Below are 17448 nucleotides of genomic sequence, written 5' to 3' on the forward strand. Positions count from 1 at the left end.
TATCCTCACCAAAAGCAGAGGACTGAATACCATTACCAATTAGCCCAGTGCATGGTTTTAGTTTTGTAATGCAATGTTTGATAGATACTGTACAGTATATTGATGACGTATTTCCAATTCTGAGGATTTTACCATAACACTAATAATACACCTCAAATAAATGTAAATTATTCTGTAATTTTTGTGTGAAATAAGGTATGCATTAACTACAAATGTTATAATTTGAAAAAAAGTCCATTTTGGCTTTACTGATATATTTTACTGATAGTTATTGATATAGTTAGAATTGTAATGCTTTCTTTGCTGTTTTAATTTCCTTTTCCAAGGTGTCCAGACAATCTGAAGTTGAATTAGCTGATTTATAATTGATAAACTGTAACTGTTCATAGTTTAAGTTTTTTGAAGTATACTATGATGACAACAGCAGTTGCAGGTGTAATTATTTGTATTCAAACCGATTTTCTATAGCCAACAGGTAAAATTCAGTTATTGAGCAGCTTACACAAAGATAACAAACTTTCATGATTTTACTTTAGTGAGGCACTTGCTGAGTCACTGTTTATGAGATACAGTAATCCCTCGCTATATTGCGCTTTGACTTTCGCGGCTTCACTCTATCACAGATTTTACATGTAAGCATATTTAAATATATATCGCAGATTTTTCGCTGGTTTGTGGGTTTCAGTGGACAATGGGTCTTTATGCTTTCTGGTACATGCTTCCTCAGTTGGTTTGCCCAGTTGAAATCATACAAGGAACGCTATTGGCAGATGGCTGAGAAGCTACTCAATCAGAGTACGTATTACGTATTAAATAAAACTCCTCAAATATATTGAGAGTACGGGGGCTGTTCACACCCCTAGAGGATATGGCCGCTCCTCAAAAAACGCTGAAAGACTACCTTCACATTGCTTCCTTCCTTGCTGGGCTTACTTGTGGTTGCTTTGTTGCGCGATATGCTTCCCGCACGGCACTTCACATACTTAAAAGCTCAAACAGCACGTATTGATTTTTGATTGTTTGCTTTTCTCTCTCTCTCTTGCTCTGACATTCTCTGCTCCTGACGGAGGGGGTGTGAGCAGGGGGGCTGTTCGCACCCCTGGAGGATATGGACGCTCGTCTAAAAAATGCTGAAAGACTACCTTCACATTGCTCCCTTCCTTGCTGGGCTTCCTTGCAGCTGCTTTGTCAAGTGACATACTTCCCGCACGGTGATTCGCATACTTAAAAGCTCGAACAGAACCTATCGGTTTTTGTTTGCTTCTCTCTCTCTCTCTCTCTGACATTCTCTGCTCCTGATGCGCACTCCTTTGAAGAGGAAGATATGTTTGCATTCTTTTAATTGTGAGACGGAACTGTCATCTCTGTCTTGTCATGGAGCACGTTTAAACTTTTGAAAAAGAGACAAATGTTTGTTTGCAGTGTTTGAATAAAGTTCCTGTCTCTCTACAACCTCCTGTGTTTCTGTGCAAATCTGTGACCCAAGCATGACAATATAAAAATAACCATATAAACATGGTTTCTACTTCACGGATTTTCACGCGATTGAGGAGGGATCACTGTATTCAAATGTATATTTGTAACGTTTGTTCTCTTTTGTATTCCATTTCCATTTCTCATTCCAAATGTTGCATCTTGGGTTAATTAGCATCTGAAAATTGGCTTGACAAGTCATGAACTTGAATACCATACAGGGTTTGGCTTTTCCTCCTTACACCTGATGTTGTTAGGATGGACATTGGTTTCCTGAACCATGAAATGGAATATGCAGATTTAAAAAATTAATTGGACTTTACTCAGTCTTTCTACATTCACTGTGGGGATAACAGATATATACAAACCCAATTATATTAGGTATATCAGAAGTAGACTCCTTTTTAAGAACATTCTTTTTATCATTACAGGCACATAAAAATTTTGAAACATACAATGTTGCCATGAAATCAATTTATATGCATATCAAGGGATTGAAGGTTGGAGTTCAAAAATGCAGTTGTATTTTATTCAGGCTGTGGGTTTTGGGAAATATGTATGACGTTCATCACAAAATGAGCATAAAGCTATTGTAGAACAGTTCATCCTGGACTTTGATATATCTTATGCTGTTATATGACACTGTGGACATATCATGGATGCATGGAATTTCATGTGAAACTTGTGTATAGTAAAAGCATATAATACTTCAAACAGTCTCATAGGTGCATTATAAGCTATAAGCTTGTGCATTAAAAATTCTTATTTATTTGTAATCTCCTGTCCAAGCCAGCCTGAGGGGTTTATATTCAATTTTCAGTAGACAGTAATTGTCAATCTGTTTTTTTTTTTTGTTTTTTTTTAGAATTAGATTAACTTGTTATACAGACATTTATGAAAACAAAGTAATACAGCAGGAATAACTGTAGTGTAAAAAATGCCATGAAATGGGGTTTTCTTGCCTAAAAAGAACACCTTAAAAAACTGTGAGGGAAAAGAAAGTTAAGAAGTAGTTAAATTATTTGTTTTTCTGTATTTTTTTTCAGTATTTTTGAATTAACTTCGCATTGTTTGACTTTCACAGTAAAATAAGTAAATTCTGCTTCTGTTGATTTCATTCATTTTCAAAACAACTTTTAAAATATACATATGTCCAGAATCCTAAATAATTCCAACAATTGTATTCCTTTTTTGTTAAGGTTATGACTGAATATTGCAAAATAATATTCTTAGTAGAATTCAATTAATTAAAATAAACTTTTACCCCTTAGAATTTTACCTTTTTATTAATATCAATTATCTGAAGTACTCTACATTAATTTATATTTAAGATTGTTAAGAAAGCATCAGTAATAGGAAACTTCAAAATTTGTCCCTTATTTGTAAAATTAATAAGGTAAACATGTAACAATTAAAGGCAAAACTGCTGTATATACTTAGAGAACATAAAGGAAATATTTTTTAAAATATTGTACAACATCATCTAAACCGTGATATGGTCCATGAAGCTTTCGGATCATTACTGACAACCTGTGGAAAATCAGTCAGTCACTGTCCAGCCTGCTATATCCTCACAGGGTCACAGGGGTCTGTTGGAGCCAATCCCAGCCAACACAGGATGCAAGGCAGAACAAACCCCAGGCAGGGTGCCAGCCCACCGCAGGGCACACCCAAACCCACACCCACACACCAAGCACACACTAGGGACAATTTAGGATCACCAATGCACCTAACCTGTATGTCTTTGGACTGTGGGAGGAAACCGGAGCACCCAGAGGAAACCCATGCAGACATGGGGAGAACATGCAAACTCCACGCAGGGAGGACCCGGGAAGTGAACCCAGGTCTCCTTACTGCGAGGCAGCAGCGCTACCACTGCACCACCGTGCCACCCATTGTGGAAAATATTTAGTAAATAAAGTCATTGTTATATAAAAACTCCAAACATGGACAGCCTTTATGTGGAGTTTCACATGCTGTTATTATTGCAAAATGGCAGACTGAAGAAATCTGATAGAGCACAGTGTTTTCATTTAGGTGCATTTACATAACTCATTTGAAAAGGTTTTAATTTTTGTCAATCAGCATAGAGATAAATGGTATACTTCAGAAACACCCCTTATTTTGTTAAGTGTTATGAAAAGTCCCAAACTAGTTAAACATATTAAGAGCCATGAGTAGATACTTTGGTTAAAAAACATGTAAGTTTGGCGCCACCGTGAATGGCAGCCTTTGCAGCAGCTCCGTGTACGACTTTATATATACGACTTTATATTTCTACCTTTTTCTCTATCTCACTGATCATTCCTACCACTTCCTTTTATGTGGACTCGCTTCCTGGACACTTTTTACTACTTTTTTTTACAGGTCGAGACTCATCTATTCAGGTTGTCAACTTCAAGCACTGACAACAAAGGCCCGTGCTCGTGTGGTTCCCTATTTACCTGACGAGGTAAGAAGGTCGTATCGTGGCAGCAGAGCCGGTGCTAAGCTAAAGGCCAAGCAGCTAGCGAGGAAGTGGCAATACAAGCCTTCGCTGCCTTCTGTGATCCTGGGAAATGTGAACTCACTACCAAATAAGATCAACGAACTGGCTGTGCTGGTGAAAAATGTCAGGACCTACAGAGAATGCAGTTTGTTGTGTTTTTGTGAAACGTGGCAGGGACATCGAACTGTTGGCCGTAAGTCTGCGTCCCTATTACTTGCCCAGAGAGTTTGGACATGTCATTGTTGTTATTGTTTACATCCCTCCTCGGGCGGACGTGGAGATAGCGGGTGACATCATCCACGCCGCTTTTGCTAAACTACAAACAAAGCACCCTGAAGCACTTGTGCTAATCTCTGGAGACTTTAACCATGTGACACTGGACAAAACATTACCTGCCTTCTTCCAGTATGTGAATTATAACACCCAGGGAAATAGGACTATTGACCTACTGTATGCAAATGTTAAAGACACATATAGTGCCACCCCGCTGCCTGCGCTTGGGAAAGCAGATCATAACCTGGTTCTGCTTCAGCCTCACTACAAACCAAGAGTGAGGGAGCTACCTACAACCACACGCTCATTCAGGAAGTGGCCCCCTGAGGCAGAGCAGGCTCTGAGAGACTGCTTTGGAACTACGGACTGGGATATCCTGCAGGGATCATATAGTGAGAACATTGAGGAGGCTGTTGACTGCACTACTGACTACATCAACTTCTGTATGAACATTGTAGTTCCAGTGAGAACAGTACGCTGCTATGCTAATAACAAGCCATGGATTACAAGTGATATCAAGGGCCTTTTGAACCAGAAAAAAAGGGCTTTTAAAGGCGGTGATCAGCATGAGCTTAAGCACGTGCAGAAGGAACTCCAAGTCCAGCTCAGGGCGGCAAAGGAGCAGTGCAGGAGTAAGCTGGGGCAGAAGTTGAAGAATAACAGCATGAAGGAAGTGTGGGATGGGATGAAGATCATCACTGGCTGGCGGGGTGCCACCATCGAGAGAGACGTGGAGAGAGCAAACCTGATGAACAACTTCTTTAACAGGTTTGACCACCCTAACCCACTCTCACCTCGGAGTACTGCACCCTCCACCCATCCTTCTGCTGATACCAGCATAGGAGAGAGTTTCTCCCCACCCACAATTACAGCAGCCCAGGTAAGCAGAGAGCTGAGGAGACTTTGTGCCAGCAAAGCAGTGGGTCCAGATGGAATATCGCCACGACTGCTGAAGGCCTGTGCGTTGGAGCTGGGGAGTCCTCTACAGCGTATCTTTAACCTGAGCCTGGAACATCTTGCATCACCCCAGTCCCAAAGGTATCACGTCCTGGTGAGCTGAATGACTTCAGGCCTGTCATCCTGACATCACATGTGATGAAGACCATGGAGAGGCTGCTGCTTCACCACCTGAGGCCACAGGTCCGCCACGCCCTCGACCCTCTGCAGTTCGCATATCAGGAGAAGGTGGGAGCGGAGGATGTCATCATCTATATGCTATACCGATCCCTCTCCCACTTGGACAGAGGCAGTGGTGCAGTAAGAATTATGTTTCTAGCGCCTTCAACACCATCCAACCTCTGCTCCTCAGGGACAAGCTGGCAGAGATGGGAGTGGATTCATACCTAGTGGCATGGATCATGGACAGTCTTACAGACAGACCTCAGTATGTGCGTCTTGGGAACTGCAGGTCTGACATTTTGGTCAGCAGCACAGGAGCGCCGCACGGGACTGTACTTTCTCCAGTCCTGTTCAGCCTATATACATCGGACTTCCAATACATCTCGGAGTCCTGCCACATGCAAAAGTTCGCTGATGACACTGCTATCATGGGCTGCATCAGGAGTGGGCAGGAGGAGAAGTATAGGAACCTAATCAAGGACTTTGTTAAATGGTGCGACTCAAACCACCAACAACTGAACACCAGCAAAAACAAAGGAGCTGGTGGTGGATTTTAGGAGGGCCAGGCCCCTCATGGACCCCGTGATCATCAGAGATGACTGTGTGCAGAGGGTGCAGACCTATAAATACCTGGGAGTGTAGCTGGATGATAAATTGGACTGGACTGCCAATACCAATACTGATGCTCTGTGCAAGAAAGGACAGAGCCGACTATACTTTCTTAGAAGACTGGTGTCCTTCAACATCTGCAATAAGATGCTGCATATGTTCTATCAGACAGTTGTGGCGAGCACCTTCTTCTACACGGTGGTGTGCTGGGGAGGCTGCATAAAGAAGAGGGACGCCTCACGCCTGGACAAACTGGTGAGGAAGGCAGGCTCTACTGTAGGTATGGAGATGGACTGTTTGACATCTGTGGCAGAGTGACATGCACTGAGCAGGCTCCTGTCAATCATGGAGAATCCACTGCATCCACTGAACAGTATCATCTCCAGACAGAGGAGCAGCTTCAGCGGCAGACTGCTGTCACTGTCCTGCTCTACTGACAGACTGAGGAGATCGTTCCTCCCCCACACTATGTGACTCTTCAATTCCACCTGGGGGGGGGTAAACGTTAACATTATACAAAGTTACTGTCTGTTATACCTTTATTACTCTTTAATTTAATATTGTTTTTTTTATCAGATAGATCTATAGATAGATACTTTATTAATCTCAGAGAACAACACATAAAATTAAATGTTATACATGATCCCATTTAATAATTTAAATGTACTGGTACAAATGTCAGTTTGTCTTAGTGAAACAGGCAAGCAGTTTCAAGTACATTTTTTGCTTACATATAACTTTGTTAAAAATTCTCTGGAAATATGAACAATTTTGAATAAGTAAAAGCAAAACCAGGAAAAAGTACACACCCATATTTAGAAATGAAAAAAATCCAACAAATCATTGAAAACAAAAAAAGGAAGGGGAACTAACCTGTTACTCTGATTGGCTGAGTATTGAAAATAAAGTGCAAAGTAAAGGCTAGTAATTGAATGTGTAACCATGTATTGGATAAAACCACAAAATCTCCATTAATATCCAGTATATTTGTAAATGAGAAAATCCATATGTACATGAAGTCCACAAGGACATGAGAGGCCCACCAAATCAACTAACTAATTAAAAGGGCTGGCTCAGTTGGCAGGCTGGGTGTCATTATGAACAATGCTGCACACTCTCTTACTGACACACTAACACTGAGTAGTTTCAGCCAGTGAATTATTCAGCAGACATGTGTTAGGAAATGCTACAGTGGCTCCTTTATACCAAGAGCAACTTTATACCAATGAATGTTTGTGCAAACTCGAACAGGACAACAAATGGAGTTTGGGTAAGGCCAAAGGTAAATCAGAGATGTACGATTTGGCTTATGTGATAAAGACACTTGGGCTGTACCTCTTCCTTAAATGGGTTTGCCTGTCTTGAATAACAACACTAATCATGCAGCAGTCATACAATAGGAGAGGCTTGGGAAATAAAAAGGCAGCATTGAGTCCTATTTTTTGCCTGTCATTTAGCATGAACAACATTGGACAACAGAATGAACTTGACAGAAAAACTATTCTGGACAGCTGCTTTTGATGCTATAGTTCTTCAGCAGCACAGACTTTCATTGCATCATCCTCAGTAAGTCCCATATTCTCCTTCGGGCTAATACAACACAATTCACACTTGGAGATGGTACAGTACCATTATCAATAAATAAACAAAATATCATTAAAATTAAATACATACTGTACATATCTGACACAAGCATACAACATTTAAACAAAACAAGGAAAACCCCAAAAATAAAAGCAATTAAAGTTACTGAATATGCAATAACATTGAATCAGTGGATTGAACAATATTCATGTCCTGTTTACAGGCCAAGTATATGGCTGCATGTCTGGTTGACAGTTTATTGACCTGGGGTACGTGAGTCATGTGGTATGCACACTGGATGGCAGGGGTGCAGTTAGTTGCAGTGGTGTACACAGATATAAACTACAGAAATTCCTCCCTCAGTCATCTCATCACATATCTTGTGTGTCCTGTAAGGATGGTAGTGTACATCTAGTGATGAATGTCTGTTTTAACCACCACAGCACAGTGCCAGGCTGAAATGTAATTCATCATTATCCCCTTTCAGTTGCATCTGCAGAAGCTTGAAATGATCTAGGGAGACAGATTGCTTTTTCCTCAGCCTTCTCAGAAAGTAATGGAGCAGTTAGGTCTCCTTAAAGATTTGTTGTGTTGAAGGACCATGAGAGATCCTCAGTAATATAAATCTCTAGGAAGTATAAGTTACCCACACTTTCTACAGAAATTATGAGAAAGGTGCTATATAAATAAAATGTATTATTATTATCATCCTCATTATTATTAATAAATATCAGCCAGGACATATCCATCTCTAAATTCTCCTAAGTCCATAATTAACTTCTTTGCATGGTGACAATGGGAAGCAGATTACTGTTATTGCACCATTCAATAAAAAATGATAACATCCTCTCTGTAAGTTGTCTCATCATTTTACATAATCAGACAAACTACTGTTGTATGGTCAGTAAACTTCATGGTAGAATCTGTATCATTTAAAAAGTGCACTTTTGTAGGTAAAGTGACACAAAGAACATACTCAGTGGCACACTGAGTAGAAGAAAAGATATTCAGTCAAATAATTCATCTTTGATATTTTTCTAAACAAAAAGACAAATAAATTGTGTGGTGCACATAAAAAAAAAAAATATTTTTGTTTCATTAAGTGTTTTGTGAATGTGGATCCTGTGAAAATACTCTATGGCAAAGAGATTGATTCTCTTTTCCCTAGGAAGACCACAGAACTGAAAACATTATCAATTAATTCATTAATCCTTTTTTATACCACAATATCAAATTATAATTAAAATTCAATTACTAGTATAAGTAAAATGTGTAAACAATTCCTAGAAGCCCTAGTTATTGGTTTAAATCCTGCTATGTATACAGTATGACCATTAGCAAGTCATCTTACTGAATAAAAAAAAACAAAAGAAATGTAACCAATTGCATATCTCAGATGTTGTAAGCTGTCTTGAATAATGGAGTCGGCAAAATATATAAGTACTAATAATAATTTTATCAAAATATAAGCAAGTTTAAGCAAGAAAAAACAGAAAAAAGTTGCCTGCATTGGCAGTGCTTGGTTTCCTTCAAAGCAAAACCAAAGCCAGATAAAGTGTAGTTTGCTGCTGTATACTGGCTTATTTCCTTTTTGTTGTTATTATGAGAAGAAATCTAAGAAAACAAAACAAAAAAAATGTTTTGGTAGCAATGACTATGAGACAAGGAGAACTGAATTAGAATTGTAATGTTATCCATTATATAGAAATCAGTTTCTGTCAAATAGACAACTTTATTTTTGGTCACTTGATTGTTTTTTCATTTCAAAGTATGAGTCACAGGCGGCTGTATATTAGTATGGATCCATGGTACCTTATCAGACTGTAATTCTGTTCTGTTTCCTGTAGAACAAGCTACTTATTTATATGAAAAATAGAATCATGCTGTTTTTAAGGTTACTTCATGCAAAACAATAAAATGTGTAAGGTTACTTTTGTCCCCTTAACAGTATACACCTTGAATGAAATCCTTTAGCAATTTGGATTGCTTGCCCTTTGGAATGTAGTTAAAAATGTTTGCAATTCAGGGCTTTAGTGTTACAGTTTCATCAAACTGAGTAATAATCTTGTCCTCTTGTGGTGACCACTCACGACTATTTTAAATTCATTTTCTGCTATCAAGTGGTACCTGTCCTGATAAAATGACTATTACTCTAAAATATCTCTGCTGAAAAGATATACTTATTCCAAGGTGATTATTTTTGTATTTTGTTTTATGCATTCAATTTCAAGGGTTGTGTTTGAAAAAGGCAAATGGATTCAAAACCAATATGTGTGATAGTCTAGAGCCAACCTTTCCATTACCATGGTTACAGGCAGATGAATGACTAGCTGCATGCAGATCTTTGCTTCTTAAAGCTGTCAGTAATTTTACTAGAATTGAATGGTAGAATGTTAACTCCCAGATGGACAGGCAGATATAAAATTACACCAAAAAAGAGAAAAGGAAATACCTGAAGAGTGCATAAAGATTGCGAAAGGCCACAACAGTATGCTAGTTTAATGCATATGTGTATATGATACAGTATATGTATAATATAATGCATATAATATACAGCATAATAAAGGAGCTCTTTGTGTTTGCTTTGCTCTGAATGATTTTAGACTACAGTATCTATACTACATTCTTGCAGTCCATTTTAATGTGAATGCCCTGCTAAAGAAAAAAATGCTCTTAGATATATTTTGAATTGATACTTGACTGTTTGGGTAATAGAGTGGCTACAGCATTGGACTTAACTTGTCAAAGATGCAACTTTCAGGTAAATCCTTATCATTAACATACTCTGAGCAAGTAACTTAAGCTACATCCACTTTAATTATAGAAAAGAACTGAATCATGTCTCTGCACTTACAAATTACCCTGCAATGATATTTTCTACATTTGGGGTCCTATATCAAGAAACATTTCTGTTGTCAAGGGTAAACCAACAGATCAAAGATTTTTCATCGATCACGAATCTATACCAAAAACAGTGTCAGAAAAGCCAATAAAAAGCCCTGGGAGGTGATACGACTCAGAATTGAAGGACACTGATGAAGCAGACAAATTCAGGTAGGAAACTGTCAGAGGTCTTCAAAACATTGATCTATCATTGTTTCCAGGGAAGCTAAAAATCTGCTGCTTGCAGTTTGGATTACCACCCCAAATAATGTGGCCAGTGACCATGTATGAAATCATCCTCAGCTCCTATGTCAAGAATAGGCTTGGTGTTCCAAGATGTCTGAGCAATATTATAGTGTATGGACAAGGGATTTTCAGTTTCCTACTCTCTAGCTTTACAAGGGAGTTCAAATGCACAAAAGTGAGACTGGAGATGCCTGTTTCAGAGCCCAGAGACACTATAGATTGAGCGGCTGCTTCAATGCCAAAAACAAGAAGTAACAGGAATGTTAAGAACACAACACAACAAACAATATCAGATCTTCACCATGTAGATGTTGTTGGCCAAGTACAGCATGGAAAGGGAAGGGTCGGGCCTTAGCAACACACAATAACTCTGGAATGCAACATCTATATAAAAATGGCAAAGGATGGTTATTGCTAAAGTCCACTGGCAGGAGGAAATAGCAAGATACACCATGGCTGTATCACAAGCTCCGCAGAGCCCATGGATGACATTGGAGAATGTGGAAAAACAAAGAAATCAGACGAAAGGATATTTTGTAGATGGAATCAAGTAGGGTTAATTTTCTTATACGAGCAATCTATAAAGTTCTTTCTCCTTCCAAAAATCTTGAAAAATGGCTAGGAGAAGATCCATCATGCCTCTTATGGTTAACACCAGGAACACATCCTCATTGGCTGTAATGTAATACCCTGGACATTAAACCTGGACACATAAAAAAAGTGCCAAAATGTCTGGCTGCCACTATTGCATTCCAAAGAACATCTACAAATGCTCTGACACCAGGAACATCCAACATAACCCAGCCCAGTCAATATTATTTGTCTGAGAGTGGGAACAAGGTCTGAACAAGCATCCACCAAGGACCAGGTTAAAGCTGCTAGGTGCAGCTCAGCACTGGGAAATGAATGTGGACATAGGTCAGCAGCGTATAATACCATCAGAGACTGCCAAAATCAGACCTGATTTTGTCCTGTGGTCCAAATCACTACGCACTTAAGTCAAGCAGAATCTGTGAAACAGTGAATTACCAAAGGAAGCAGAACACCAAGGCTGGAAAACTAAGATCTGTTTGGTGTAATTTGGCTGTAGAGGCACTGTGGCAACATTCACGACAGGGCTGATAAAGGATCAGGGGATCAGCACTCAAACTATGCATCAAATCATCAAGGAAAAGTCAAAGGTGACAAAGTGGAGCAGCCAGTGGCTGTGGGTAAAGTGCAATTGGACTAGTAAATAATTGGGCTATGCAGACATTAAGATGGGTGGATCTAGTAATCAGATCTCAGTGGATCCCCTGCAGATTTAGTTTTTTTTCTCCAGCCATCTGGAGTTTCTTTTTCTTTTGTGTTTTTTCTGTCCTCCCTGGCCATCGGACCTTACTTTTATTCTATATTAATTAATATTGCCTAATTTTATTTTTATATTTTGTCTTTTTTCTGTTTCTTCATCCTGTAGAACACTTTTAAGCTACATAATTTGTATGAAAATGTGCTATATAAATAAATATTGTTGTTGCTCACTTTAAATGACTGTGGGCTACATAATTTTCGTATAAAGTCACTGGGCATATTCATAGAACTGCATGGGTGCCCCAATGTATAACAGATTAGTTTAAAAGCTGAGCATGTCTAATATCATTTCATTGTACCTACACATTTCAGAGGTAAGTTGCAGCTCGGTCCTGAAGAGAGTGTCATGGCAGCATGTAGCACTATTTGTATCTATGCTCGATCACAAAAAAGAACAATTTGAAGGCAGTTTTTATCCATTATTTGCCAGGTTTGCTTGTAGCACCATGACTATTTTCATACAGAATCTACAGTATATGCTGTAACACTGATTAGTTCTTTAAAATAAACAAATAAGAATGTGTATTTAAATTATAGTATGCAAGGATATAAAAGGGCTGGTCTTCCACTGCAACAATTATAGCTGTATTATAGTTCCTTATGAATGGGATGGTTAAATCAAGACTTACATTGTTGTTTTAATCAGATATTTTAAATAGTTTATCAACTACATGTTTAGATGCTTCAATAGACTTCATAGGTTTATAGGGTGTATCCAGCAGGTGGCACATCTTCCCTGGGAATATGTTCTTTTTAAAACTGTAGGACAAAACACTGAGAATAAGTACATTTTATAGAATGATAAGGGAAATTAACAAAAAAAATAAATCTAATAAATATGTAGATAATATACATAGCAAAACATACAATGTGAGTCATGTAGTAATAGAATAAGTACACACTTGACATACAGTTACATGTGATTACAATAAATTGATAAGAAGACACCCTCTATTAATGGTTTCCACATAGATTTACCACAAAAGAGAAAAAAACAGAATGACATCGCTTGCCAACCCCCGTGCCAGCGCTACGCGATAGCCTCTTTGTGGTTCTGCCGCTCTCGTGTGGGGATGCGGATGTACAATTTAAACAGATTTTAATTTTCATTTGAATTGTTACATTTGCATCATTGCGACGTATAACTGCCCATGATTGAATATCGTTTCTTTCTCTCTAATAAATAAAATGACTTTTTCGAATGTTTGGTTCTGAGATTTGTTGTCTTTGCAAAAGCTATTCTTACGGGAAACTGTTAACATTTTAATACGAATGGCTTATCAAGATCTCCTTTGTTGTCTAATGTTATCTGTGGAAGATGTACTACATTACCTTTCTTGGATACATCCTTCTTTCTACAGTAATTCGTGTGGTGGAAGACCGGCTGGTGTTAACGGTTGTAGATATTCTTTGTGATATTGTAAGTTGTTGTTTTCATCTTCCACACAATCACCACCAACTGTTTCAGCATAGTCTATTGATACACATTTAACCATTTTGCTGTGCTACCGATCGACATTTTTGGCGTAAATTCGTTTGACTTCCTTGTTTCTAGGTGCTAGGATTGGCCGTGTACTAATTTTTTCTGTTGATAACCCTTCGTGATGAAATTCTTCAATAAGATTTGGACATAATACGTCTTCTTTAATTGGGAACTTAAAGTGAGGAAAATGTTAGTACAGAGAGTACAGTTTGTGTGTCTCACAAAATCATTCACAAGACTGAGAGGTGAGAGTGCCATAGTCTTGTTTGAAAATGGTTGATAGGAGGGTGTGACTTGAAAGAATCTCATGGCAATATTCTTGTCTTGCGGGACTTGAAAAAATCTTTTCCAAAAAGTCTTGTCGCATTGAAAGATTTTTTTTTATATAATTGAGAGAAATATAAATTGTACCTATTAATGTAACTAAAGATTAAATGTAATCATCATCTGAATAAAAAATGGAAACAATGAAAGAAAAGCAAAACAAAATATCCAGGAAATAATACAAAAATGGGCATAAATTCTTTGAGTGCACTAAGTGAAACAATTAAACCTTAGTTTGTACCAGGGATATCACAAAGTCCTTGTTGAGCAATGGGCATTTTTATGGGAGATGTTTCACTGGATTCCTGACCCATCAATATAATATAAATGCTGACGCACTTTGTGGTAAGATCTCAGCTTCATGGCACAGTACACATGTTTTAAAGATTAAAAAGAAATAAAAGAAATCAAACATGTTAAAAACAATTCCAGTATTGGGTTAGCAATGTAACAAAACAGAGGTCGAACTACGTATTGTATAAAGTCTGTGAGCACAATTTCCTTTTTGTTTACACAGCCCTCTGTTTGATAATTTAGTCATACAAAAGGAAGGATAATGTGTTTCCAAATAGAAGAGAAAGAAAAAATTAAAGACTGTTCAAGTTAGCCTTTACAAGTGTTGTAAAATTAAAATATTGTTTGAACCATTTAAAATGTTAAAGCAATTGCTGAAAACAAGTAAAAGATATTGTGAGCACAAAATATAAGATTTCAGTTTGTTTAAATAAAAATTGAAAAATATAAATAGTTTTTAATGTATAACATTTGGTGTAATGAGAATGTCTCCAAATTTGGTTTTACATACTGTATGTACTTTATATGCATTACCTTCAATTAAAAAATGGGCCATGTTTCTTGGGAAGGAAAAGTCCTTTTGATAGTTGTAAATGCACAAAGAAACAAATTATATTTAGAAAGAAAAAAGCACATTTATTGAAAAGAATTTAATATATAGTATTTATAAACTTGTGTGTCTTTAAAATAACACATTAAAGGAATAGTTATAGAGGGTTGTTAATATATTTTTGGTTATAAAATTTTTATAATATATATAACTATATTACTTTTAACTATAGATAATATTTGTCAGCTAATAATTTTTCAGCAAATCCCAATGTAGAGAATGCTCCACATGTGGATTATATGTAGAGATTGGGTAAAATGTCTGCAAACAAAGAATATTAGTATTGTTGAATATTTAAATTATTACAAAAGAAATGCTTAAATAGCCAAATATGCATTATGGCGATCCTGTCTGTATTGGAAAAGTATTTTTAACTACTGTATATGTCTGTCATTTACTAAAGATGTTTATCATTTTCTATCAGCCACAAAGAAAAAAAAAAAAAGAAGTGTACAGTCACTTTGGAAAATTTTAGACCAATTTTTTAAAGCAATGACCTGCAGAGCCCTGTAGCCTGTAAATCCAAATGATGGAGCAATCACAGAACTACTTGTCATTGCCAAGCCCCAATTAAGTTTAGAAAATAGAAGGACAAGCACAAGCAGAGGTCAGGAAGAATCAGGTAGTAATTACTAAACTTTTTCTGAAAAGACTGAACGTAACACTGAATGCACACTGGCTTTTAAGGCAGGCTATAAAAAACAATGTATTTGAGAGAAACAATGTAAAGAAAATGTTTAATATCAGAACTGCAGGTTGTCCTTTTCCACAGACTTCAAACATTCTGTGCTAGATATATATATACTGTATATGTGTGTATATATGTGTATAGTATACATGTACAGTGGAACCTCGGTTCATGACCATAATTAGTTCCAAAACTCTGGTCATAAACCAATTTGGTCATGAACCGAAGCAATTTCCCCCATAGGATTGTATGTAAATACAATTAATCTGTTCCAGACCATACGAACTGTATGTAAATATATATTTTTTTAAGTTTTTAAGCACAAATATAGTTAATTAAACCACAGAATGCACAGCGTAATAGTAAACTAAATGTAAAAACATTGAATAACACTGAGAAAATCTTGAACAACAGAGAAAACTAACACTGCAATAGTTCGCGCTATAGCGCTACCAACCGCTGGCTAAAAACACTTTTTTTTTAATGAGTTTTAAGCACAGGGAAAAAAATTAACATTTGAAAAAATCTGTAATTTAATAAACCACCAAGAAAAGTAACATTGCAACAATGCACGCTACGAACCGATCGCTGTAAACAGAAGTGAAAACAAAATCAAGCCCAGTGCATTCTTTAACTGCCTTCTCTACCTTATGAGTCCAGCCCTCTCTCTCACTTGTGCTGCCTGTGTGTGGTAGTCTGTCTCTCTCGCGCTACCTGTGTGTGTGCGCGGCTCTTTCTCTCACACTGCCTGTGTGTTTGCGTCTGTCTCTCTCGCTGCCTGTGTGTGTACGCGGCTCTCTCTCTCGTGCTGCCTGTGTGTGTGCGTGGCTCTCTCTCTCTCATGCTGCCTGTGTGTGTACGTCTGTCTCTCTCACGCTGCCTGTGTGTGTGTGCGTGACTCTCTCTATCCCGCTGCCTGTGTGTGTGCGTCTGTCTCTCTCTCGCGCTGCCTGTGTGTGTGCACGTCTCTCTCTCTCACGCTGCCTGTGTGTGTGCGTGACTCTCTCTCTCACACTGCCTGTGTGTGTATGCGTCTGTCTCTCTCTGGCGCTGCCTGTGTGTGCGCGCGGCTCTCTCTCTCGCGCTGCCTGTGTGTGTGCGTCTGTCTCTCTCTTGCGCTGCCTCTGTGTGTGTGTGTGTGTGTGTCTGTCTCTCTCTCATGCTGCCTCTGTGTGTGTGTGTGCGTGTGTCGTGCGCTGTCTCGCTCTCTGTCTTACTCGCTGCACAGGAAATGCACAGGGAGAGACTGAACATGTACAAACCGAAAGGGAAACTGGCTTGTTCATATACCGAGTGTGTGGTCATGAACCAAGGCAAAAGGTTGGCGAACTTTTTGGTCGTAAACCGATTTGTACGTGTACCGAGACGTTCGTGAACCGAGGTTCCACTGTATAACTGTATGACAAGCAAATTAAAAAAACACAATAATTGCAGAGAGGTCTTTTCAGATGTGAGCTCAGGACAAAGATAGCAGAAGTGTTCTAGCCATCAATCATTCAGGCAGCAGAGGGAGGAAGAGAGAAAGTATTAGGACACAGCACCAACCGTGTCCCATATGTGCACGCACATGACAATATATATATATGCCCATTATAAATTGTAAAGGCACCGTATGAGGACTTTCTTGGTATGTCAAGGTTGGTTTAAAAATATTATTTCAGAAGAAGTTACACTTGATGTATATTACAGTAGAAATGCAGAAACGGAGTTTAACGCAATTTAACAGATTTTACTTGGATTTGATAAAATGTATATTGTGTAAGTCACTTGAAGGGTAAATAACGTTACAATATGTCAATGTCAGAGACAGTGAACCACCCTGTTTAAGCTTAAGCACTGTCTTAATGTAACATGTTGTAATGTCAGTAAGCAAGGGTATAAAAGAGCACACAGGTCAGACACTCATTGAAGCCTTTTCTATGGACTGATGGAAGGCATCCCCTGCTGTGTGTGCGAAAGACAATGACAATGATTACTCTGAAACTTTACATGTGAACATTAAAGGCCCCACTGAAACATTGCTA

The sequence above is a fragment of the Erpetoichthys calabaricus genome, chromosome 3 (assembly GCF_900747795.2).
Source record: "Erpetoichthys calabaricus chromosome 3, fErpCal1.3, whole genome shotgun sequence".
Classification (NCBI taxonomy): domain Eukaryota; kingdom Metazoa; phylum Chordata; class Cladistia; order Polypteriformes; family Polypteridae; genus Erpetoichthys; species Erpetoichthys calabaricus.